Here is an 8,616-nt window from a genome sequence, read left to right as displayed (position 1 = left end):
TGCCCAGAGAAGCTGTGGCAGTGTTCAAGGCTAGGTTGGTGCTCAGAGCAACCTCCTTTCAAGGAATGTGTCCCTGCCCATGGCAGAAGGGCTGGAACGAGATGGTCTTTAAGGTCCTTTCCAACGCAAACTGTTCTATGGTTCTGGGATTCTACGTGCTTACACAAGGTAGTGAACTCACCTGTCACTTTCTTCAGAGTTCAAAATACAACTTCTGCTTACAACTTGGTCAAAATAGAGTAACAGTAATCATTTCAGAAAAAAACTTTTATAAACTTTATTGTCAAATATCACATGGCCTCCCATTAAGAGAAAAATTCTAACTGCAGTGTGCTCAGCTCAGAAAACAAACATTCTATGATCATGTTGCAAAATATTTTTATTTAAAAGAAGTGTTTCATAGAGTTGAGATTTTTGAGTACAGATTCTATGGATGGCCTTCATGTTGTAAAACGCTGTCCCAGAGTCGCCAGATGATGGTCCCCAAGCTCCATCTCAGCCTTAGAAAGATCTTCTATTTGGAACAAAGTATTGATAAAAGACAACTAGGGAATAATTATTTCCTGTTTGCAGGCTACAACAAATTATTATTAAGCATGAATAACTAATTTGTATAACTGATTTAAGCATGACATTACAGAGGACTGTAGTGTAAAGTATAAGTGGTAATAGTAATAGTAATAATAAAAAAAATCAAATTAATCTGAATTCCCTCATGGTTCTTTACATATAATATCTCTATGCAAGTTCTGACTCAGAAAGCACAGACAGACCCAGAATGCTCACTCCTTTGACATGGGGCTCTGGGAACTACTTACCCATCAACAAGTAGTATCTTCCATAGGTAGTTCTTTTGAGAACCAGGACCCTTGTGTCTCTCAATCTACTAAATTCTTTACAAGATAGTTTACCTAAAAAATAAGGACATGAAACACCACGTGGGATGAGAAAGAAACACTTACTTCTATTCATATTTATACCAAAAGAATTAGAAATAAGTTTTTCCTGTGTTTACTAGCCCTGACAGACAGAAGTGCCCCAATGTAGGAAGCTGGGCATAAACTTAATGAAAAGTCATTAGTCCTGAGAGCTTTCAGTCAGAAGCCACAGTTCTGTGAGTGATTGCAGACTGCACCTGAACAGAGACCCACCAAATTCCTTCATTCCATCAGTGCACAACTTGCCTTTGATCAGCCAAGAAGAGCAATATAACTCATCCCCTTTAAAAGCACACAGTGTCAGGTATTAAGCAGTAACAGAAACACAGAAAACGCAAAAGCAATAATAATCACACAGAAAACTACTGCATAGTCTCATTCCAAGCAAACAGAGATTTAAATCATTACCTGAGCCCACAGAGGACTTGTGAAGAGACCGTAACACTTTTCTCTCTATTAGACTTCTTTTTAAGAGGCATCAAGCAGTCTTACAGTCACAATTTCTCTTTCCTCTCCTGTACTTGGATAATATAAGAGAAATAAGCATATGCAATTTCTATCCCATTCTATCTAGAAGTTAATTCCATTCGCATCATGATCACAGGAAGATCTCCAAGCTCCCTTACTTTGTTCACAGGTGCTACTTGCACATCCATGAAACAGGGTACCTCTTCCTCCTCCCTTAAAATAGAAACTAATTAATAACTTCTGTTCCCCATTTCTGTTTGTTTTAATATGTGCACTCTCAAGATCCCAATTGCACAAATTCACTGTACTTATAGGAAGCATGTTCTGCTCATTTCCTCATGCTGTCTCAAACTGAAAGTACAAGCAGTTAAATATCTGAATGAGCAAGAAAATCAAATCAGAATTAAAAGAAAACAAAACAAAACAACCAAACAAAAAACCTCTACATAAACAAACCAAAAACCCCACAAAACCAAAAAAAAAACAACAAAAAACAAGCAAGCAAACAAAAAAATGCAAAACCAAACAAGAAAAACCTACCCTCACAAAAAAAAAGCCAAACTGCAAAATCAAAAAAACCCTCATGAAGATGAAAAATGTGCAGTCATAGATTTATAGAGAAAATTTCCCTTGTATTTGAAAGATGTGAAAATTTTGCAAGCAAAAGGCACCATCTTGCCACCAGGTGCAAAAGAACTATAGAATGTTCTAGCCCACCCTTTCTAATAAACAGCTTACACAACCAAAATAGACAAACAATGAGTCTTACAGCACGAATACAAAATTTTGTTCACTATACACTAAACTATAATATCAAATTTAAAGTTAACTAATGAATGAAATCGTTAACCAAAGTCTTAAGGACCAAACAAAAAACTCCTCATTTACTTTTCTCAATAATTTATTATTGCATTAAGATGTCAGTAAATTTCATTATTTCATGCAAAGATTATATTTTTTACTCCCTCTATTGCAAAAGAGCAAACATCTGATTTTGAAATTAAAAAATGAAACATTTCAATCAATATGCTAACCTTTTCTTTTCATTTACAGTTCTTTCAGGTTTCTTTATACCATTATATAAGAAAAATAAAGCGTAAATAGGGAAGTAATTTTAAATGCTTCCATGTGGTTTGTAATGAACTCGATACTGAAAACACTGGAGAATGCGGGCATCGATCCCGCTACCTCTCGCATGCTAAGCGAGCGCTCTACCATTTGAGCTAATTCCCCACCTGAAAAAAAAACTGTGAAACTTGGAGATACACACTGTAAACTTACAAAAACTGCAACAGCTACACTGGACTGTAAATTCGTTGTTTCTTGCTGAGTCATTCTTTCCGCTCACTAACAACTGACTGCAGCTCACAGCTGCATCAAGGGACTCGTCCTTCAGCATGTACACTACCAAAATAATCTTATTCTTCCTTGAACACGAGTCTTTGTTACTTAGCTGTTTTCATACAAGAACCTCTCCAAAAGATCGGGTTACTTAAAAGAAACCAAATGTGTGTTTTTACAAAGAAAGAAAAAGCCCTACTTTTATTGAACAACTGTTCCAAATTCAACAAGGAAACCCCATGTTCTTTCCAATTTTCAGGGCATGCACATGTAAAGACTGGTTCAGGAAATGTTTAATGGAGGAAAAAATGTTATATTATTGATTGAAACAGAGTTTTATAGTCAAAACTTATACATATGTATGTGTGTCCATATATATATACATATACATATATGCACACAGAGACCACCATGTTAACTAGACCATGGCACTAAATGCCCAGTCCAGTCTTTCCTTAAATACCCCCAGGGACAGTGACTCCACCATCTCTTTGGGCAGCCCATTCTAACGTCTAATCGCCCATTTTGTGAAGACATTCCTCCTGGTGTCCAACCTAAACCTCCCCCTGGTGCACTTTAAGACTGTCACCTTGTCATTTGTTACCTGGGAAAAGAGGCTGATCCCCACCTTGCCACAATCTCTTCCCAGGTGGTTGAAGTGAGCAGTCAGATATCCCCTGACCTTCCTTTCCTCCAGGCTAAATAAACCTCAGCTGCTGCTTAAGAGGACTTGTGCTCCAGACCCTTCCCCAGTTCTGCTACCATTCTCTGGACATGTTCCAGCATCTCACTGCCTTTCTTGAAGTGAGTTGCCCAGAACTGACCATGGCACTCGAGGTGTGGCCTCACCAGTGCTGAGTACAGGGGGACAGTCACTGCCCTGGTCCTGCTAGCCACACTATTGCTGATACAAAAACAACATGAGGACAGCTATAACAACTTCCACATATGTAATTGATCAGCCCAGGTATTTTGAGCTGAACCAAACCAAAGTGGCTAAGCTCCACACCACATCTTTGCCCTGGTTATTTTAACCACAGAGGCCTCTCAGGTATCCCTCTGAAACATAAAGTGATATACCAAGCAAGAGAGCTGGGTTTGGCTCTGGTTCTCTGTAGGGTGAGAAGAGTTGATGAATTCCACCTGGTTTGTCATGGCAATGTGCACTTCTGCCCTTCTCCATAAGCTCCCTCTGCTCTTGCACATACAGCTGAATTATATAGCCCATAACCTGCCACCCAGTGACTTTTTGACTGTTGCTTGAACACCTTCACTTACATCGGAGATTGCTCGTACACTTTGTCAGCTCTAAGTCAGACAATGGTTCCTTGCTAAGCCATTTCTCACTCCACAGCAGAGTGGGAGAAGTTACTCATCCATCAATTTTAAGCCAGGCCAAAAAGAAATCAAATCAGAGCATGAGTGGAGGTAAGATCACCACCTGACTGGTTTCTAACCGGCCTGGCTTGTTCTTATGTCATTTACTGGCTTCTGGTGATGCTGAATCATTTTATGTACCTTAGCCCTTACATGTTATGGATGGCTTGGAGCTACTGTACATGCACATCCAGTTGTTCTGGAGCTGGATTCTTTGGCAGGTGGCAACACACATTTTGAATAACTGAAACTAACCCACTGTCTTTATGTGGCATGATTCACTTCATGCTTGACAAGCTACAATTTTTTGACAGTGCCAACCATAAGAAAATAGGAAGGGGAAGAAAGAATAATGGTATTCACAAAAAATATATAGCTGTCAGTTCTAGGAGCATTAATGGTGCAAGTGAGAGTTATAATCAGGTATAAAGTTGCTCTGGATTTATGGCCAGCTTTATGTTTAAGCTATAACTGGTTTTTTTGTTGGTTGGTCAGTGGTTTTTTGTTTGGTTGTTTTTTTTGGTTTTTTTTTTAATACTAAAGCTAGTCCTGTCAGAGTTAAACCCAAGATTTTTGAAGGGGAGGAGAGGGTGATTGATTGTGTATAGTTTTTCAGTGTTTGTAAAATGTTTAAAAGATTAGAATCAGTGTGAAAATGATGGAGTTGCAACACTTGTGAAATAAGGAGAGATCTTTGCCATGTAAATAATTCAATTTCCTATGGCAGCTGTTAGAACATGCACAGGCACTTCAGCAGGTTTTTTGTTGAAAACACTAGGTGGAAAACTGTGATATAAAATCCAACTGAAGGAAGGCACTTTTTTTTCACATGATCTTATTTATGCAGCATGAACCAGCTTTGATGCTCATCAGGGCCTAAAAGCACCTGCTTACTAGGTCATCTCTAAGAATTTAGAGTAAGTTAGCTCATTATTCCATTATTTAGCAGTGATGACAAGGAATGTATTTAGGCCAGGCATTCCTGAGTAACTTCCTGGTGATGCATTTGGATTTAAAAACAAACAAACAAACTTTATTTTTGTCTTTATCTTCAGAGAAAATAATGCTTTCTTCATAGGAAGTTGTTTAGAGATGGCTACTAACAATTCAAATGCTGCTGTAATCCTAAATGACTGGTAAACAACTCAAGATTCTGCACTGATCTTGTTTCAAGTTGTCTAACAACATTAATATTTTTTCATAACCTTTTATTATTTGAGAAGTGTTGAAGTAGCTTTTATTTTACTAACAATATTTAGCAAAAGAAGAACTCGTGATACATAAAAATAGCTCAGCTTTTGCTGAAAGAAATCAACGAATTTCTGTCTTTTCCTTTTTCTACTTTTTTTCAGGAAAAATAGCTAGCAATACACAAAAATAGCAAGGTTACACATGCACAGGAGATGCGTTACTGCCAAAACGTCAGAGACTCCAAGGAACTGAGGAAGAAGGATGTAAGCTGGAGCACCTTAGCATATGCAGTTTCACCAAGCCTGCTGGCTGGATAAACCCAAAGGTGGGTTTTGCCATTTATGGATAAAACTGCCTTTTCTTGCTAAGAGTTAATCTGATGTTTGGGTCAGAGGTTTGGAGTCTAAGATTGTTTTGCAAGACAGGAATAGTTTTTGCAGTTGCAAATAACCATTGTTTTATAATCGCCTTTAAAAAAAAGGAAAATTACAGAGAAAGGTGTATTGCATATCCAAATTATTCAGAAGTCGTGCTCTCAAGTATTAGAAACTATCAGGAAAATGAAAATTCTGTCCTCCTTAAGTGCATATTAATATAAATTTTTAAAAATTGTTTTCCAACCTCCACTCTCAAAAGCAATGCCTAGGAAAATGCATGAGCATAAACCTAATTATGAATTTACATTATGAAAAAGATATTTAGGGTCATTTGAAGACATACACACTCAGTAGTTGTTCCTGCAATTTACAGCCATTGCATTTGGGAAAACTAAGATAAAAATCTGCTATTTCTAGCGTTACCCTTTCCCCCTGATGATACAGAAGGCAGCTTGAGGGGAACAGAATAGCAGACCGATAGGCAGGGTGGTGACTTTTCTTTTGAAGACTTACCTACCATCCCAACATGCATTAGGAGGAGATCCAGCTACAGGATTTCCCTGTTCACACGATGACAAACATCCAAGCACAGCCTGTTCACCACTCCATCTATAAAGGTAAAAAAGCAGGGCAGCAGCTGCCCTGGAGGAGAGTTGCCATGGGGCTGGGTGGAAGCATGCATCCACAGAAGGTTCCAGCACAGGGCAGGGCACACTCGGTGCCTGGGAAGGGCGGAGCAGAGGCCAGGAAAGTGGGAGCAGGTAGGTGGGGAGCTGTGTCTGCTTGTTGTCAGCTGGAGCAAGTCTGGGCTGAGAGCATCCAAAGACAAAGCAGGTGGAGGAGGTTTGTGCGCAGCCTTTCACCCAGGGGCTTTCTAGTCGTGGTGGTTGTCTTCGTGGGTTTCACGAAATGTAGTTTTGGAGTCATGGGGTTGCTGGTCTGAAGGAGGAGGTGCAGTGAGCAAAGGCAGTGCTGCTGCTCAGCAGAGGGGGTGGTTTTGTGGGTTCCTGTGGGGTGCTTCCTGCTGCTGTGCTGTGCTGCCGTGACTCAGGCTCCAGCACTCCTTCAATCGCTCTCAACAACTGCAACCATGCTAATCCTACATTGTATTAGTAAATTTTAGTAGCTGCTGTTTTCTTTACTTCTGATACTGCTCATCCGGAGTTCACTTAGCCTGTAACACTGAGCCCGAGAGAGAAGCAGAAGACTCAAATCAGAGGATAACGTGGGTTGAAGAACTTGTTGAAGTGGATGCTATTCTAAACTTTTTTGTGGTCATAATTCAGCATGGTTGTGTTGTTTTGAATACACTGCAAGCAGGTAGCTTCACCAGGGAACGCAGCTCCTCTAATGATGTCTGGTTTCCCCGTTGTAGTTTAAAATCGTTGTATATCATGGTGGTGTATAAATTTAAAACAGAAAAGCTCTGTTTTTCTTATGGACTTGAGTCATGAGATGCTAAACATACACTGAACTTTAGTGAGTTCTGTGTATCTTAACCTTCTAGTCTTTGAACATTGCAGCCAAATACATTTTTCAGTTCATTCTATATAACCAGTTCCTCGGGGCTTTTTATAAATGGTTATTGTTCTTAAAACTACTCTATTATTCTGCATAAAATCTCATTTAGTGAGTATGTAGTTCTGATCCTTAGTAAAAACCACAGGATATAAGGAACTGAATCTTCTTAAATTTTCTAAGCTATGAAAAATCTTCATTCTCACCCTTGTTAACTTTGGCACAAAAAGTGAAAGGTGGATAAAAATCCAGAAGATAAATTGTCTGCTATTCTGTGTAAATCCATGGCTTGGAAGAGACACTAAATGAACATGAGGAAAATCTTGTATGTTCTATTTAGTGTTAGCTGATTAGCCAGGTGGCCTGGGCTTGACTAGCGCAGATTCTCTCCTACATGGAGTTAGAGAATATTTGGATTCTTACGGTGGTGATTTACAAGACAAAGGCTGCAGATCAGTGGGAGTCAGGCATAGTCAGCCTCACTACTTTTGTAACAGCTTTGTTTGATTATTACTCTTAAATATTTGATTATTACTATTTTGAAAGGGTAGCTGAATAGTATGTAAAATTAGTAATACAATTCTTCTATATTGTCATCCTGTTTCTTTCAAGGAGGGCATTTTATGTGAGGTCTGTAATGTTGAAACTTCTTTGAACACTCATTAAGTTAGTAGGGATACAAGGTCTTTCAAAAATATTGGAGTAAGTCGTGACATGAGTCTAGCCATTTTCTTGGAAAAGAAATAGAAAAGAAACCTAAATGCATAATCATGTTAATGTATGACTTCCTGTTTCCCCATGTGAAGACAGAATGAAATCTTTGCCAATCTAGAATCTGTATGATACCTATAAGGAAATTTAAAATCCATAGATCCTTTTAGAGAAAGAGAATGATAAATAATATGTATTGCTCAGTATTTCAACTCTCTGATAAAGTTTGATGTTTTACAGGTTGAAATAATGAGGGTGATTTTTGTGTGGTCCCCAGGGAGATGACAGAATAGCATAAAATGATCTGGCTCAGAGCTGTGCTCTAAAGTCACCACCTTCTTACTAATGAACAGAGAGCACAGAGTGAACCTAAATGCTAATCTGGTAAATACACACAAAGAACATTGTGGTGTCGTGCTTCTTACAAAAACAGTACATTTAATATTAATTGTTGAGCCCTTTGCAAGTTTCTGCTGTGGCTTCTAATAGTAACTGAAGTTACCTAGGATGCATGGCTAAGCAGATTCTTTGACCAATATTACAGAATTTTTCACATTACCTTCCAGATGGACTATACTGATTTTCTTCAAACGTGGTAACAGCAGTAGCAAATGTTATTAAAAGTACCAAATCTTTCTAGGGTTTATTGTGTTTTGAGTTTGGTTGGGTTTGGTTTTTTTGTTTTGTTTTTTGTT

General features: G+C 38.5%; 1 long non-coding RNA gene and 1 other non-coding gene across 6 annotated transcripts; both read right to left on the bottom strand.

Annotated features, from left to right (window-relative positions):
- Window positions 1-252: 252 nt before the first annotated feature.
- On the bottom strand, window positions 253-6,700 carry LOC146441977 (uncharacterized). Of its 5 annotated transcripts, XR_014850112.1 has the most exons (5): window positions 6,206-6,700; window positions 2,947-3,024; window positions 1,715-1,781; window positions 819-1,615; window positions 253-514 (listed from the first exon to the last, which is right to left on the bottom strand). It is a non-coding gene; the product is annotated as an uncharacterized LOC146441977 (long non-coding RNA). The 5 variants fall into 5 exon arrangements; XR_014850108.1 differs by having other exon boundaries at window positions 819-1,781; XR_014850109.1 differs by having other exon boundaries at window positions 819-1,781; window positions 6,210-6,700.
- On the bottom strand, window positions 2,567-2,639 carry TRNAA-AGC (transfer RNA alanine (anticodon AGC)). The gene has a single exon. It is a non-coding gene; the product is annotated as a tRNA-Ala (tRNA).
- Window positions 6,701-8,616: the final 1,916 nt, after the last annotated feature.

The sequence above is a fragment of the Lichenostomus cassidix genome, chromosome 2 (genome assembly GCF_008360975.1).
Source record: "Lichenostomus cassidix isolate B80296 chromosome 2, HeHo_3.0, whole genome shotgun sequence".
NCBI classification, from domain to species: domain Eukaryota; kingdom Metazoa; phylum Chordata; class Aves; order Passeriformes; family Meliphagidae; genus Lichenostomus; species Lichenostomus cassidix.
This window is presented reverse-complemented; position numbering and strand designations above follow the sequence as displayed.